Source organism: Condylostylus longicornis, unplaced genomic scaffold (assembly GCF_029603195.1).
Source record: "Condylostylus longicornis isolate FDR11 unplaced genomic scaffold, ASM2960319v2 ptg000405l, whole genome shotgun sequence".
NCBI classification, from domain to species: Eukaryota; Metazoa; Arthropoda; class Insecta; order Diptera; family Dolichopodidae; genus Condylostylus; species Condylostylus longicornis.
In genome coordinates this window covers 20,185-35,548 of record NW_026578365.1, presented here as the reverse complement: position 1 = coordinate 35,548, position 15,364 = coordinate 20,185, and the positions used below count along the sequence as shown (strand labels likewise).

At 44.0% G+C, this 15,364-nt stretch overlaps 1 pseudogene; it reads left to right on the top strand.

Annotated features, from left to right (window-relative positions):
- The first annotated feature begins 9,136 nt into the window (after positions 1-9,136).
- LOC129617115 (proteasome subunit beta type-7-like) lies at positions 9,137-9,951 on the top strand (annotated as a pseudogene).
- Positions 9,952-15,364: the final 5,413 nt, after the last annotated feature.

The window sequence follows — 15,364 nt, the reverse complement described above, 5'->3', positions numbered from 1 at the left end:
ATGAATTGAATTCTGAGGATGTGGAGAGTATCGTGAATCCGTGTCCTGAGGGGTGTCTCCCTTGATAAGTTTTCGAAAACTCAGTTGATGTCTGTTGATGATTCAAACGAGAATGAGAGATTGCAACAAAACCAATGGAATCCTAATTATGAATTGACTTCTGAGGATGTGGAGAGTATCGTGAACCCGTGTCCTGAGGGGTGATGATTCGAACGAGGCGTCAAATCCCTTCAAGAAACCGAAGACCAATATATCCAAGCTACCAAGACGGCTCAAGAGTTTCGGAAAAGCAGTAAAGACTCACTGCTGAAGAGACTCTGAGCGTGCGAGTTGAACAGGTTGACGATTTTGCTTTTACAAAATTTCTTCAAAACTCTTTGGGGCTTTTTCAACAAAATCATCTTGCCGTACAAACATCAAACAGGGTTGTGGGAACTGGGTCGTGCACACCAACATGGTCTATTATCAGAAACGACAACGGTTCCGAACGGCTTTCTGACGTTCCAACAAGCAATCCCGTTGAACAGCTCAGAGTCTTTTCCGACTCTCATTCGCTTTCTCTAATGCTGAGATGTGAAACAGTCGATTCGCTAACTCCTGGAATTGCCTTGTTGCGTCGCCACTCAGTGCTTCAGTATACTGAATGCCCACCACCGCAGTATGGAGAGGTTCGTAGTTTGAAGAGAGCCCAAAACAGTGGGGCTAAGCCCAAAACAGTGGGGCTAAGACCAAAACAATAGCTCAGGACAAGGTAGTGGTAGTTGACTTCTAAGGGTTCGAAAACAGGAATTGATTCAAGAAGGGTTCTCCACATATTGCACATAGTTTTTCGCTTGTAGCGTCAATTCTGGAAACCAAGCCGAAAAGGCTGGTACGAACTACTGGCGTTACAATTATTACAAGACGTGCTAAGAAAAAGCCGACACTGACAAAGGTGGTCCGTTAAAGGCAGGCTTCGCTGCCTTGGTTCGAGTTGGGGAACGGCGGTGTCACTGTCCATTTAAGGTTCACGAGGGGTTTGTTAACAGGTGAGGAAAAAACATTCAGACAGATTTTGGGACGACCCATGGAACAGAAAACTTGGGTGAGGAAACAGATCAACAGACGACAAAACACAGTAGAGCAGGCTAACACACAAGTCGCACAGCGGAGTCGACCTACGCGACTAGACACTTTTAGCAGGCGCGAGAACGGTTTCCTACTGTCAATTTATTGTTCCAAAAGGTGCAAAAAAGCAAGAACTTGCAGTGCAAAATAAATGCATGGCTTCAAAATACACAAAATCGAAAAATACACACCCAAAAGGGGGTGCCCGTCAACGCCAGAGTTATCAAAATCATTTGAGTCACGATTGAACCTGTAGGTTGAGCAAAGAGGAGACCAAAAAGACAGAAGCTAAGATCAGGACATGCATGCTTCAGATCCATAAACACTTGGCAGATGTGTGAACGTAGAGGTTGCTAAGAGTGGTTTGCCCCAATGAATCCCACAACACTGTCTCATATCGCCACAACTGTTGTTTATGAATACAAGATACAGAACACCAATACTCCAATACCCCTAGGCATGTTCAGTACAATCGTTGTTGGAAATGCGGCAAATAATTGAGGGAAAAAACAACAAACGCATTTGCAAGCTCAATCTCCTCGTCGATACAACAAATCCCTTATCGATGTCAGTCATCTGCAGTCGTCGCAGCCAGCCTAGAAGAACAACAGTGCACAAACAAAGAACCGCCAGAGCTCGATACCATAACGCAAAAGAAACTGGGAGCTACGGATGAGGAACTACTACAAGAAGGAAAAAGTCTAATATTCAAGCTCACCTAAATCCATCCCAGCAACAAGAGATTTGGGAACTCTTCAACGACTTCAAACGCATTTGGCTCCGTGCAAAACCCGGAGATGCTCCTTACACTGCCGAGTTCCAGACTAGCGGTCCCCCAACAAAACAGAAAATGCGTTACCTAACACCAGAGCTTGAGCAGGAATACGTAAAGCAAACTGAATCTATGGAAAATGCTGGCATACTTGAGAAGTCAAAAAGCTCTTGGTGTTCGGTCCCTGTTTTTGCTCCTAAAAAGGATGGAGGATGGCGTTTATGCTTAGACTATCGGCATGTAAACAAGAAAATGAAGCCAGACGTTTATCCACTCCCTCGTCTGTGGGATTTGGTTCAAACTGCACATCACCGTTATTACTGTGCCCTAGATGTTAATTGGGGTTTCTGGAGCCTTCCCACTTCATCCAAAGTCGCGTAACTGCAATTCTCACTCCAAAAGGCCTTCGTCAATTCACAGTCACTCCGTTTGGAATCCGCAACAGTCCTCCCGAATTTCAAAGGATGATGGACGATGTTGTTAAGGTGCTCGATAATTTGATCTGTTATGTTGACGATATCATTCTTTATGCCAATACTTTCGTTGAACTATTGAAAAATCTCCGAGCCACCGAGACTCTATCTAAAGATTTCAAAGATGGAGCTATTCGTGCCTTCAGTTCAAGCCTTGGGCTTCATCGTCAGTTTTGAAGGAACTAAACCAAATCCTAAGAAAGTACAAGGAATTCAAGATGCAAAAATCCCCAGAAAACAAGAAAGAATTGAGGAGTTTTTCTGGGAGCAGTAGGATTCTTAAGAAGATTTATTCCCAACTGTGCCGACGTTCTGGGCCCTTTGAGTCGATTAATACGGAAAGGAGTTCTTCTTTATAAAATCACCAAAGAATGTGTCGAACCGTTCAATTGTCTAAAGCAGCTGATTAGCCAGCACACCCTCCTTAATGCGGATCATTCGTCATTGTGTGTGATGCTTCCTCGTACGGCTTAGGAGCTGTCCTACATCAATGGCAAGAAGAAGAGCTTGTTCCCATCGAGTTTGCGTCAAAAACACTTGCTCCAGCCGAACGAAACTGGCCTCCGTACGAACGAGAAGCGTACGCAATACGTTGGTCAGTCCACAGATTCGAGACTGGTCATTTCATTGTCGTCACCGACCATTCTTCACTTCAATGGATGCGAAAGGCAACCAGCGGAAAAGTCCTCCGATGGTCTCTTTATCTACAACAATTCGACATAGAAATTCGTCATATCAAGGTCAGCACAATGTTATTGCTGATTGGTTGTCAAGATCTACTTACGATGATGATCCTTTTGACGACATCAATGAAATTGCAGTCCCAACATTTATTGCTAACGATGTTGATATTCCAACAATTCATGTACCTCCCTCGATTGAGCCGATTGTCACCCTTCCAACCGTGGAAAATATTAAAGCGCCACTGATGAGCTATCAGAAGCTGAACTAAAATGGACGTACAAAGGCTCTGATGGACTTCGCTACCATGTCCGTACCCATAAGCGTTTTATTCCCCCTCCACTTCGTGAATCTTTCAATCTACTGGTTCCATGTGACTACTCTCGGCTGCCATTCTGGCATCAATCGCACGACACGCCATATTTCTCGATATGCTTGGTGGCCATGTTTGAAGCGGTCTGTTGCTCCGAAGTATCACACTGGAGCAACCGAACGGCATTGGTACTCATGATATACATGTGAATGATAAAACTGGGATTTGGAACATGATCATCCGCCTGGACTGAATATTATGATGAATTTCAAAATTGCTCAGCAGGCCATGTTATCAGGACTCCCTTCTTTCATTTCTCGACCTACAACGAACATTCTCATTCGAACGTCCCGGCGTACCCATCCATAATGATAAAATCTAACGTCGTCAAACAAGAGCGGGACCAAGAAATACGAAGAGGTTCCTATTCGCACCACCAAGTAGACAAATGATGCCCGCTTGTATCATCCCGAAAAGCATCATTCTACTGTTTTGAGTCCCTCGTGTGCACTTCCAAACATGATCTGGTTAGATGGTGAACTCGGCCTGATCCAGCGAATCCATATGAATTTCTTGAAATTACAAAATCATCTGAGGAATCAGGCAGCTATTTATGTAAATACAAAGTTGACCAAAACCGGGAGCAATGCAACAGACGCCTCAAATCGAATTTCGGCAAACACAAATCGGGATTGCGGTCCGGATCAGTGAGATCTACGAATTGCTCGTTGATGTGATACAATCAGTTTGATTGAGCATCATGCATGAGTTGGCCTGAATAAACCGAGATACCCATCTCAAAGTGACCCATCTGAAGAATTGGGTAGTGCAAGCTCAGTCGAAAACTAGCTCCAACGATTTCTTGAACATTAAAAATTTAGCTTCCATATTCAGCTTCTATATTCAAGAAAGCAAGACGCGAAATGCAGCAGTTCATTGTCTGTCAATATTCAATTGATGTGTTACTAGAATATTTTTGGCAAAGAGTTTCACAACGTGCGTAACGCTGTCGCCTACGCAAAACTCAAATCACGTGAAATAGAACAATTCTCATTCAGGCGTTAGATCTGGATCGTCATTAGGTCATCTAGTCCGGATCAGGACTGTAGGGATCAGTCCACCTTCCAGAAGTGAGCCTGTTGCGTCTCTTAACGTGGACTGAAATCCATTAGCCCAATCCGTCAGCCATCAACGCTTCTGCATCTGCGCGTTGCCTCCATATCCGAATGGGTTCGTTTCGTTGTACGTAATCATGTGGAAGTCTTTGGTTGCTTTTAGGAAGTGACACTTCACGACCGTCTAGTGGGTCCTCCATCGCAGCAATTAGTCCTATTGGTTACAGACGCCGTCAAGTGGGACAGACCGCCAGCTCGCCCTCCCGGTATAAGGATCCTTCCTACGAGACCACATCAGCACAGCCTTCTGATGATCCTTCTCAAGGTCCATCCGCAGTGTGTCCCAAATCCCCGTCCGCAGTGTGTCTCAATTCTCCATCCACGATGGAAGGAAAAGAGGACGATCCCAACAGCACCCCGATGCGACCGAAGGCAAGAGTGAAGTCGTTGACATCCCCTTCCGCCTCAAATGTACCCTCATCGAAAAAGATTGGCCTGTGGAATGTTGGAAACACTTGCTACACCCAACAGCGTGTTACAAGTTTTGTATGAGAGCCCCATATTCAGGGAATGTTGCGAGGGGGAGCTCCGGGATGCTGATGGGGTGAGTAATAGAGGAGTCATATTTTATCATATTTTATTGACAGGATGGTTTACTCAATTCATTAACACGACTCTTTATACAAATCAATGATGCAAAAAGAAGTAGAAGAACGAGTGAGTGAATCCAAAATCCGAAATTGTTATGAATAGCTATTTTCTTGCAGCACACGTCTACCCCACCAAGTTTGTTCAACGCTTGAAAGAGCAAAATGGTGAGGCTGTTGATTGTATCTCCTCTACCGCCTTGCTCTCCTTCTTCTGCATCTTGCTAATTTCTTTGTTTCGCTAGCGATTTTTCGCTCTCCTGAGCATCATGATGCCCATGAATTCTATTCGTACTTGATGAATTCAATTGGAGAAGAACTTCTAAAACGCAAAGAACAATTTAAGCGCGATCCTCTTGCTTGCCCATCTGCCACTTCTACCCGTTTTGGTTCGAGGAGGAGTTCTGATGCCCACTCCGGTCCGTCAATGTCCCAATGAAGTTTCAATAGTGATGTTCGCAGATTCGCTGAGCACGCCAACTTCTACTTCAACTTCGGGGACCCAGACGAATTCACCCCCAAGGCAAGAACTTCCATCGAGCGAGCCTTCCGCGACGGAACACACCAGCTGGCTTCATGAGCTCTTCCAAGTAGGATGGCTTCTGGTTGGTTCACTCCATGTTGTCTGCATAGGGTTTTCTTGTGTATGAAACGCGGTGCTTGTGTTGTGAAAATGTCACCCGAAGAAGGGAGCCATTCTTGGATGTTCCTCTGGACGTCGAGCCTGATACCTCGAAGCTATCTGTAGGCTAACCAACTGTAGCTCATTCTGGACTTCTTGCATCTCATTCAATTGGATTGTTGTTTCAGGCTTGCATTATGCGGTTCGCTCGAACAGAACTTCTGAAGGGAAAAGTAAGAGGGGTAACGAGAACCACAACTGACTTCTTGCCTTCAGGATAAATACTTTTGCGATTTATGTTGTTGTCTTCAAGAAGCTGAGCGGAGGTGATTTGTTTCTCTTTCTTATTTTTTTCAAAACTTCTCTCACAGGCTTCTTTTTGAGAAGCTTCCTCCTATCCTGGCTATCCACCTCAAACGATTCAAATACGACGAAGGGCTGAAGTGTTACTCGCGTGTGGCATCTCGAGTTGAATTTCCCCTGACTCTTCATTTTCCGTCGGAAGCTCTTTCAGGAAATCATCCCTACATTCAATCGGCCAGTCAAGAGTCGTCCAAGAAGTCATATGAACGGAGACTGTCTCAGCAAAGCTCTCCTAGTGATCCTGATGATCCAACTCATGAAACAGTGTCCCCTTCAGTGACGAAAAAGATACGAGGATCTCGGAAAACAGAAAAGTCGTGCGGCCCTGCCTTCGACCTCTATGGTGTCGTCGTGCACATTGGCACGTGAGTGAATCGTGCGTAGATCTATTGTTAGTCGTGTGATGAGGTTTTAGTCGTGTTTGGGATACCCCTGTTCATCATGGTCGTGTGGGATATGTGTGACCCCATTACATTGAATCTTTACTGTAGGAGTATGAGTCATGGTCATTACGTCGCTTGTGTTAAAAGTGATCAGGTGCGGTATGATGATCTATTTCAGTTTCATGAACCCATATTTCAGACTTGGTGGCTTTATGACGACCATTCGGTCAAAGTAAGTTCTGTCCAAATCGTCCCTCTCTACAGTTTCGCTTTTTTCAGCCAGTACCTCCCAACATGCTGAGCTTGTTTTTCGGCTCATCAGAGAAAAATTCAGGAGCGAAGTGCGGGTGAGAATGAACACCACAGGTGCTCCGCGTATCCTCTGTTGTTGTCAGGTATCTTTTATTCTATACCAGCCGATCCCCCCTTTTGGGACAGCGAGCAAAACCCTCGCCCAAGTGGCCGGTTTTGTTGGGTTTGGCGTTCAACAAGCGCGTTGATAGTAGTTCATCCAGGGATCCCTATACGGACAATAAATTGGGACAGCCGTCATAGTAATTAAGGGCCCGTAGCAAATGAGTCGTTACCGTTCTATCTCCAACCCTTGAGGTACGAGCGCCAATGTGCTACTCGACTATTAGAACTTCCAGGCGGCGCGTTGTCAAACTCAAAGGTCATTCGCAAGCGAGGAGGGCGCGCTCGGCTTGCGGCCATTTTCTTCTGTGTCGACGCTCTGTTCGCTTTTTTTTCGTCGATGGACAACCAATAGCTCGAGCAGTAGGAATTCCAGCAAGAGATGCGGGAATCCTGCAAGATCAACGTCTTGGGACTTGTGTCTCGTGCCATTTATTATCCATACCTTACTGCCGACCGCGAATGCTCCCGTTTGGCCGTCAAAGTCGATCGCATTGATGGAGTCACTATGGTACCTATAGAAACCCATCTTGAAGCCTTCGACTATTCAACAAGCAATTTTCCCACCTTAATGTTTCAAGAGGCTGCTTGGACAAAACGTCAAATAAACGCACAGTTGAATCCCAACAGCCAACCGCAGCCATTCGAGAGTCACCCCCGAAATTGAATATTTCCTGAGAGGGAAGTAGATGAATGTTGGTTAATGAATGATGACAGAAAGCATCAATTAATAAATAATCGTGGAGCCAAAATGTACCGATTCCATATTTCATGCGACTCTCGAGAAAACATGCCGTCTGCTCCTTGAGTTCTAATTCGTCGTCCTGATAGCTGCTCGGCGGATTGGAACCGTTCGTCGCGTTCCTGTTCAGACTCGGAAACAAGTCGATGCGGTGCGTCGGCTGTATCTGCAACGAATATTTTGTCGAACAGTTGAATCCTACTACATACATGGCCTTTTGAATTGATCTTGGATGTTATTACATGTCCATCAAGTGTCCCAAACCAGGATACATTCCTAGTAACACCAAGAGAAATTCCTTCCTGATTAGAAAATGTGAAGTGGAGAGTCGACCGTCATTGAATTATCTTTTACTTGCGTTGATTGGGGAATCCACAGAGGGGGAGAGATTGGGGGTCTCTGGACGGCGAAGGTCAAAAACAGCTTGAGCTGAAGACAGTTACATGATTTCGAAGTCGATTTCTAGAGTAAATTACCCCCATAATTCTGATAAGCAATTAGACACCAAAAGGGATTGATGGAAGCAAGAGAAGCTCCTCCAATGACCCATCCGGATTCCATTGAAGAGGCGATAACAGAAGACGAGGGCTTAGTACCTGGTTACGTTCAAGGACGACAAATCAGGGAAAGGGATCTTGCTGTGGATACAACAATGACGTGGAAGTAAGCAAAAGAATACCTGTGGGGTCCTTTAATATTCCCAAAGTAAGTAAACTCGAGGATGGTTTGCTTCTTGTAAGATCAAACAGTCCCATTGTCCGGTTGCCACTGATGGGGGCGAAACAGTAGAAGCTTTCATTGGCATCCTGGTCGTTCATGAAGGAACCGATCGCGAATGCCCTTGCATACGACTGTGTTTTGGTTTCCACTTTGGTAATTGGTGAAGAGGGGTACCTGGTTTGAAGTGGGTCTCGAAACGTCCCATAACGCCAAAACCCCGTTGCCCGATTGACTAAGAAGACAAGAAGCAATCGCGATGATTTTTCGTTGAAGTTCCATTTAATGTTTGTCGATACTCATCAAACGAAGTTCGTACGTTAGAAGCATTTGCGTAGATCCCTGCCTTCGATCCAATATTTCATAGATTGAATTCTGCAAGCCAATAATTCCAACACTCCTGCTGTTATTCGATCTTACTCCATCTGCTTTAAATTCGGCTCTGCTTAAGCGCCGTTCCAAGTCCCAGATAATAAGCGTTCCCATTTGGTCACTATAGAGGGAGAAGGGTTCAACGGTCGTAGCAATACTCAGTGCTCACCCACTAGCCAGCAAGCTGTTGGAATCATTCCTAAGAAATCTCAAAGATGTTATTGCACTTGAGTGGCTCCTTAAACAAAACGCTGGAGTTTGCATGGAGTTCCTTTTACGCACTTCTGTCCAGTTTCTGTCCAACAGCTGACTTTTCTGCTCAACCTGTCGTTCAAAAACCATGGAGCTCCCATACGTCACCGCTCTTCAGTCTGAGAAGGGGGGGTTCAACTTCGACAACCTCACCCGCAATGAAATGATATTCAAAGGATCAGACGGTAAAAAAACAACAATACCGAAAATTAAGAAAACTGGTACAACCATTTGTGGTGTGGCCACCAAAAATGCCATCGTTCTGGGAGCTGATACGCGCGCCACAGAAGGAGAGATTGTCGCGGACAAGAATTGCCAAAAACTTCATCGTTTGGCGGACAATATTTGGACTGCAGGGGCAGGTGGAGCTGCTGACCTGCAGCACACCACAAATCTGTATCAATCAAAGCTAGAGTTAGAACGATTGTCGACCGGTGAGTCATGTATTATTTCAACATGTTTTTATTTTTTGTTTTTATCAGGACGACAATGTCGTGTTCAGTCTGTTGTTTGTCAGCTCGCACAAATGTTGTTTAAGTATCAAGGTCACATTCAAACAGCGCTTGTACTTGGAGGAGTTGATTGCTTAGGTCCCCATTTGCACATCATTGAATGCGACGGTTGGACTGATCGTCTCCCGTTCTGCGCCATGGGAAGCGGATCGCTTAACGCCCTTGCCGTGTTGGAGGCGGGGTTCAAAACGACCTGACCCTGGAAGAAGGAAAAGCCTTGGTGACCTCCGCGATTCGTGCTGGGATTTTCAATGATTTGGGTTCCGGTGGAAACGTGGATCTTTGTGTCATCAACTCGGACGGAAAAGCAGAACTGTTTCGTGGACATGATCAACCGAATCCAAGACTCTTCAGAAATCCTGAACCTGTGACGTTCAACAAAGGAACAACCCCGATCCTGACAGAAAAAGTTGAAGCTCTTAGCCGGATTGTTGTTGAATCAGTAGACGTTGAAATGCGTGGTTGATATCTACATGTTTTATAGCAAATAAAAACAAAGGGAACAAACACCACTCTCAATCATTGAAAACTTGGTTTGTGAAAACGTATAGAACAGATAAAGGACACAATAGAAGGTACTGATAAGCTGTCCCTTTCAGCATTTCGGAAAGCGTTCAGGCTGATCCGTTTACAACAGAGGGTATTGAAGAAGCCGAAGTTTTTGTGGATCGTGGTAACTTGAGCCTCATAAGCGTCGTCTCAACGGGAGAAAACCCAAGCTTAGTTTCATAAATATGGCGCGCATTCGGTTTCTCAACAGTTAACTCAACCCGATTGCAATCCAACAATTCTTCAGCCTGTGCCGACAAACAAATGGAACATAAAAAAGAGAAGATTTGAATCCCAACACCATAATGACTTAATGACTTCGATATACCTGTTTCACTAGATAGTCACACATTGACGACGCCAATCCTTTTCCCCGAAATTTTTCGGTTACTATGACTCTCTCGATCCTTGAATCGAAATTTCTTCCTATATGGGGAAGCCTATACAATTCACAGTAGCCAACGAGCTCATTCGTGTCTTTGCGATACGCGCAGCATGGATGGCTGCAAGCACCACAAAAGAAAAAACAGATCTACAGGAAATCACTACGGAGAATCCCTTCGAGGAAAGCCTTACTACGTTGGCAGGGCCAGCAATCGCCTCAGGTCTTCTAGTGAATGTGATGATGTGCACGTTGAAACCACTGAAGAACCAAAAATAACGTCCGGCGATCCTTGGTAGTGAAATTGAGGTATATATATATATATATAATTGAAAAAACTGATGGAACGATCACTTACAAGGCACCAGAGCGCGGACATCAGGATAATCATGTTCTGTCATCGCTCGAAATTCTACAACCGTGTCCCCACAAATAAATTCTACTGGAGGAATTGATTCGCCTGTGATGGTTTTACCATCCAACGCTTTACTAGTTGCAGACATCGTCCAATATATTGAGGAGGGAAAAACAGTGTGTATGTATTATCTGTGTTGTGTCTTGTTTCAAAGCCAAAAATTACAAATCAATGTCACAGTTATCGAACCATTTGCATGGATGTTGGGGATTTGGGGAAGAGAATAAAAATCATGATGTACTCGTCGTTGTTGAAAAATCCAATCATCGAACAATCAACATGCGAAACACTTTTCATGACGTATTGATTGTGGACTCTTATCAGAAGGTTCCCGATACCACACATTCTACTGTTCATTTGAAGCAAATTCGAGTTTTGTGAACTCTTCAGCATGCCGGGCTCGCTCGAACTCGCCCCTCTGATGGAACAAGGTGCCGATCAATCGATTGGCACAAGGAAAGGTGAAGAAAAAAGTTTTAATTCGTGCTCATTAATCTGTTTTTCATCAGGGCTACCGCTCACGTTTTTCGACATTTGCTTCGTTTTTCCCACAATCGCTTCTGATTTGATTGAGGATTCTGAAAAGTCGCAAAATGAACAGTCCAAGGGAACACCAATCACACGATCAACGATGCAAGAAATAGCAAGCAGTATTCTCATTCCGAGAGATCAAAAAGAAAAGGAACGACGAGAAGAAGAGCGCAAGAGATACAACGAAAGCACTCGTCATCCATTCCATCTCTCCAGTGGGGAAGATTGGACTGAAGGGATGACAAAAGAGCAACTTCATGAATCGTTGCACAAGAGCTTTGTTTCATATCTGAAGAAAAGGCGTTGTTTTATCAAGAAGGACGTTCAAGGCGTTCTTACTTTCTATTCAGTGAGCTTTCCTCTTCCCTGAGGCTTTCCATCAAACACTGTCTTGTCCATTGCCATTCAGGTTCGCATGAGAGAAGATTCCATGAAGAGATTCGCTCATGAAAATCGATTTTTAGTCCAAATGGATTCCAATGTTGCCGAGAAATACAGAGATGTCGCGTAAGCTACGGACATCTAGTGTTTGTCTGATATGTTTCGTTTCTAGGGCGGGTCTAAGTCCGCGAAGTCCGCGCGAATTGTCCTTTGTCCCTCCTTATCTTGAATTTGATCTCTTCGCTGAAAGAGGATTCGACTCGCACACGGGATCAACGCCGCAGGTACTTCACGAAACTGTAGCGATGAGAGTCTGCGGCTCCTCTTTGAATGCTGTTCTCACCCCTTAAGGCAATTCCTCTGCCACATTCCCCTTCCCCACATACTCCTCCATCCCTTACTTCTCTTCCGTATACTCCTCGTTCCCTAAACCCTCGCAGTGACAGTAGCGGCAATGTTCGTTCTGTGCGGTTTGCAAGTGCTGCGGCCTTGCCATCCCCTCAGAGACATTCGACACGTCGTTTCTCTCAGCGTTCTAATGTTTTGGTATGAGTCATCTCTCTCGTTCTCTCTCTTCTATGAGACTAACTGGTTGAACTCTGCCTTACATCTCCTTAGCTCCGTCTACTGTCTCTCATATTACTTAGCTCCGTCTACTGTCTCTCATGTCTGATTCCAGATTTGGCAACGCTATGAGGGATCAGGAAAAAAGGTTGAGGTCACGCCAGAAACAAAAGACGATGAGTGCTATTCAATCTTCAGGTACTTGGTTACGAATGAATGCCAGATTGTCTCCATACCAACGGATGACTATTTGTGAGATGGTTTTCCATTTACAGGCAGGTTGACCGGGTTCGTATCCTGACGGATTGCATTGGGACACTGTTTCGATTAGAGCAAATGATCGACCATGGAGTCATGCATTCATTCTTTGTATTGCATCAAAGATCTTCACAAGATAAATTATTGACAGACTGGTAAATAGAGTGAATCTCCATGAATGACCCCAAATTCAATCCCAATTTCAGGGGCCACTGCAAGAACGTCTTCAAATTCCATCAGCAACCTCTCAGTGAAATACGCGAGTACTTTGGTGAGATCAAGTGATTGCAACGCGCTTCAAAACATTCTTCTCACAGGTGAAAACATTGCGTTCTATTTTGCTTGGGTTGGGTATTTTACAAAAAGCCTTCTCATTCCAGGATTCATTGGTCTTGGGGTATTTGCGGTCCAATGGTTTTCTGACCCAAAAGCCCATTTCGATGACCAAACGTAAATCCTATCACGCGATTGTAGCAAACACTTTCAGTTACATCGAGCGTTAAATTGATGTAAACTTTTGTCAGATCGAATATCGTTAGTATCGTATATGCGTTCTACATTACATGTTGGGCGGCTCTCCATATGGTCAGCTGGGATAAAGCAGAGGTAAGCGCGCTGCTCTCTCCTTGCGTCCACTTCATCGAACCATCATCCCATTTTACATGTTTCTCATTTACATGTTTCTCATTTACATGTTTCTCATTTACATGTTTCTCATTTACATGTTTCTCTTTACATGTTTCTCATTTACATGTTTCTCATTTACATGTTTCTCATTTACATGTTTCTCATTTACATGTTTCTCATTTGCATGTTTATCATTCACATGTTTATTATTCACCTGTCTATCACCATGTCTATGAATAAAACATGATATTGTAGAGTATCCTCCGTGTTGAGTGGGGAATGGAATCTCGTCGAAAGTTCAAAACAACCTCGAAGCGCTTCATCGGAGACACAGATGCTCGACGTTTGAATTTCCTCCAATGGGTTAGAAATTGAAACATCTCATCAATTGTCTTCGTCTATCAGTGCAGACGCATTGTATCAGCACTTGCCGGGATGCTTTTTGTTGGGTTTGTTTTAGCTGTCGTCTGTACTGTGTTTTCGATACCGTTATTCAAGAGTTCATATCCTAGTAAGTCAGAAAGTTGACCAAGCGCTGAGTAAAGTTTGTTGGGTTCTCTTGCAGCGTATTTCACTTGGCTGGATCCCAAGGATGTCCCAATGTACACATCCATCATTAATGTCACTTTTATCTCGATTTTCGACCTCGTGAGTGGAATCCTTTATTTGCCGTTCTTACACAATATTCTACAGCTCTGGTGCAAGCTCGCGTATATTTTGACCAATTTTGAGAATTGGAAATACGAAGAAGATTTTCAGCAGGTCGGATTTTCTCCAATACCAACTTGCCTCTCCAAAACTGGGTTGTCTTCAATACTGGCTTGCAATTCGGTTTGAAGAAACTCCAAATCAACAGAATTGTCTTTCAATGCTTAAGTGATGATATTCTTTCAGGCTCTTGTTTTGAAGATGTTCGCGTTCCGTTTTATTAACTACTTCAATTCGTTTTTCTATTTAGCATTTGTTAAGGTGAGAGCCACATTCTTAGCTAGTCCACTCACTCCATGACCTTCCATTTTCCTTCTTGCTTAGGAGATTATCTCGCCCTGTCTTCCTGATGGTTCGTGCGCTGGACTCTTGCGATACAATTTGGGAATGATCTTCCTTACAAACATGTTATTCAACTTCATTGAAGTCGGAACTCCGTCAGTGTCCCAATTCGCTGTGTTCATTGTTCTCACTTCTCATTTTCTCATCAGCTATTTTCATTATCTCTTATCGAAATTCAAAGCGTGGAGACATAAAGGGGAGATACGGGCGTCGGAGATGCTGATCTCGAAAGAAACGAGCGGAATTAATTCAGATATGGATCCCCAGGAATTGACTCGCTCCTATCAATCAGTCCCAATTGAAGAAGCTTCGGAAGAAGTAGAGGACTATTCGTTGGTGTGTCTAGTGTAGCTAACATGACTGAGAGACATGATAAAGGAGTAACAGCCTTGAGTTGTTGGTGTTATTCAAGATATGCCTCGTGTAGCCCTTGAATTGTTTTCCTTTACAGTTCGGTGCTAGTCACCCATTTGTCCACCTTATTTGTTTGTTTCATCTAGTTAGAAATTGAGTGAATCAGCTTTCTCTGATTCTTTATTCTTATCAGCGAAATTATGAGGCAATTTATGGAATTCTGGAAGACTATATGGAAATCATTCTCCAATTTGGCTTCGTTACCTTATTTTCTATTATCCTGCCAATGGTGCCAATTCTGGCGTACATCAGTAATGTGGTAGAAGTAAGTAACAATGCTTCATTGCTAGAGTTTCATTATGCTGCAGATCAGAAGTGATGCCTATAAATTGTTAAAGCTTCATAGAAGAGCGCATCCTGAACCAGGTATGTAGCTCGGATTCAATGACAGGATCATGTGAGATGGGATTCCATTCCCACATGGATTCCCATTCTCCCATGTGGATTCTCTCATGTGGATTCCTCTCATGTCCCATGTCGTTTGATTTTTAGGATACGGGTTGGGACCTTGGAAAAATGCACTGCGTGCTACGTGTTACATCTCCATTACAATCAACATTGCAATCACCATCTTCACAATTGGGGGTGTCAAAATTGACAAAATTGGACCTAACAACCAAACTTTTACTATTTATCGTGAGTGATTTCATGCATGACGCTTGATTCATGTTGGATTTCAGGTTACAGAACATCTCTGTGTGCTTGTTC